Raw genomic sequence first — 3208 nt, 5'->3', positions numbered from 1 at the left:
TCGAAAATGGTAAATTCTTCTTTCGAGCCAATAGACGGCAGTTTGAATTGATTTCAGAAATTATCTCCGAGATCCTTCAAATAACAATGACATACCCTGAGCTGCATCTTCAGATACCGATATTTGACACCGTCAAGCAGTTAATGCTTGTCATTGTCTCTTATGGCAAACTTAGCCCCCGAAACCATGTTGTTCTCCATCGATCATTGTAGAAAAATCAACGAGCTATACTCCACTGGTTAGCCCACCATGTGGTTGGAACTTTGAAAATATCTGAAATCTCTAAACCCCTCCTCCATCTACTTTGGGTACTACAAACTAAAAGGGGAGATTTTTGCATCATCCTATTTCTCTAGAACCTGATTGTCAGAACCAGGAGAACGTTAGCCCCTTTGCCCACCATAGTGACTCAAATCATGTTGCGTTGGGAGTTCCAATCTATATACCCAACCATTCCTCTCAAAATAGCATGCCTAATTACACTCAACCATGATTGTATCCCAGGGTTTTGGACTCCAGAGGCTCACACAAACCTGGCGGACGCCCAAGACATTGAAGAACACATACCCTCCTCTGACAACTTCTTTGATGAAGATGCTCTGCATAACATTTTTAATCTAATGGAAGGACTTAAATTTCTTCACCAAGGCATGCGGGAACTGCACGCACGCCAGGAAATCATCATCAAAGGTTATCTGGAATTCCAAGAACGTCAAGCAATGCACAACATTGAATAGGAGGAAATCTTAGAAAATCACTCTCAGTCCTTGGAAAATCATGTTATCCTAATGGAGAATCAAACCTTGCTCTCTACCACCCAGGGGGACATTCAGCTTCAGATCAGCCAACAAATTGATTAACAAAATAGTCTTGTGCACGATCTGTGTCCCCATAACCATCGTCATCGTCATCCTGGTCCATGATCATTTTCTCCAAAAAAAATAAATAAATTATTAATTAAGTGTTTTGTCATGTTCTCTAATAATCAAAATTGTTTGTTTGTCTTTGTGTCTTCTTTTGTTAAGATATGTTTAAGGAGTATGCCTACTAGGATTGTCATAATTCTAGTTGTTATTAATAAATAGTCATTTCAATCAAATTTTAAACTGTTATTTTAAATTTGAATACAGGAAGGGCCTATCTTTTTCCATACTCTTTCATCCATCCCGTCAGACTTTATTGGATACTTCTCTTTATATCACCTTATCCATCAGGTGTGGTAGACATACTTGATTCCCTTTCGGTGGGACCTTCTCGTTGCTTATCGCAACGTGACTATTTCATTTTAGACATTTCCCCACACTGATTGATAGTATATCAGGAATCCCTGCCTTACCCCTCTTTCTACTCCAACTGACCTATCTTCATCAAGCATGGCTACACCAAGAATCATTCCTGAGCAATCTTTTCAGGCTATGTTGGAAATTCCAATGCTTATGGTCTTCATTTCCGTGAATACATCACCAACATCGGGTGGTCTTCCCTAGTTCTTCGACCTAACCAAACTTATTCTCCAAGTTTGGCTGCATACTTTTATGCCAATATGGGAGACACACAAGATTTTAATCATGCCCAAGGCTTCTTCTTAAATGGGTTCACATTCCAAGTTTTGGTGGCACACAACATATCTTTTCTGAGCTAACACTTGCCCTAACTTTGGATCTTCCCTATCATGAGCCGACGACAACATGGCCATACATCAGCCATAACTCTACCCGTTCCTTTTCATGGCTTGCTTTTCGTATAACATATGGTGATGGTCTTGCAATTAAAGAAGAAGGCGCTGCACCTGACAGATGGCCAGACACCACCATTCCCTTAGCAAGCATGACTATGAACGTGGGGAATGCGATGTTGTTTATCCTTTTGAACATCATGGGAGATTGGCATTTTTCTACTGCCAATGATGTTGCCTGTGTAGTATTCAATGCGCTTGCTCAAGGTCATACCTTCTTTGTTATCACCAATCTGAAAAGAGCTCGCACTGTTCGGCATCAATACCTACTTTTACCTGCAATTGTTTGCCGAATTATGAGGACACATTTCCCACAGTTTTTGGCTACTTTTAACGACTGGATTAAAATATATTATCTGTGTCTTGCGAACAGAGTTCATTAAGGTTTCGGCAATGGTGTGATCATCCTTCACGGTACCTAAGGTACGTTCGTTGCTACCCTGACGACAATGATATGTATCCACATTTGAACGAATCGGGGGAACAACAATGGAGCACCATTTGGCAAACCATTATCTATTGGCGCGATGCTAAGGAAATGCATTTCACTCGAGATTACACGAGAACATCAGGACCTAGTGGTTGGTAAATTTGAGTAGGCCACTGTGTATATATATCTAATTGTATATAGTTGCGTTGGTGTGCTATCGTTTTTATTTTTGTATAATATATTATGTTAGAATAACTTTCTGTTGCAGCTATCCAACTCTAATTTTGGTCACGGTTCTCAAGTAATTTCTTTCTTTCTCTCTTGATACTTCAAGGACTAAGCATCATTCTATTTGGGGGTGCTGTAAACCTGTAGCAAAAATTAGGCAAATTGTAGGTTGTATATAGTTTATAGTTTCTTTTTAGTGAATGTACTTAGTAACAAAGTCTTGTTTCCTTTTCTATGATGAAAATTGTCTAGAAATCTTGCATTAACATTCGAATTAAGATTTGTTCTTAAGAAACTTAAGATAATACGTACGCAATAGTTTTTACATCTTTCCATAAGTATTCATGCACTGAGTATCATCGATTGTACATAGCAGTAAGTTTCTGGAACTCACGATTAGTCTACTTAAATTATCAATCCTATGAGAGTCTAACAAAAAAGCCTCGATATGTGCAATATGTGAGTAATGACACAGAGGAGTAGTTTTTCTGAATAGAGAAAATCACGCGTCTACTTACTTGATCATCATCCAAACTTTAGGCGATAATTTAGGCCGTCTTTGGATCGACATAGCCAAAAATTCATACCTGTTACAAATTATACCAATAGTCACCCTACTGAACCTTTCATCAAACCTTTCACTTTGACCAAAAGTTATTTACCCATCTATTAATCCCAAATAAAATAAACCTACATAAATGATGAGTATGAGAAATAAGATGAAATGTAGAAAAATAAAAAGAAAAACTTGTCCTAAATCAGTTACTTGCCTCAGGAAAGAAAAAGAAAAGAAATATATAATTATTTTTCTTAAT

The sequence above is a fragment of the Coptis chinensis genome, chromosome 5 (assembly GCF_015680905.1).
Source record: "Coptis chinensis isolate HL-2020 chromosome 5, ASM1568090v1, whole genome shotgun sequence".
NCBI lineage: Eukaryota > Viridiplantae > Streptophyta > Magnoliopsida > Ranunculales > Ranunculaceae > Coptis > Coptis chinensis.
This window is presented reverse-complemented; position numbering follows the sequence as displayed.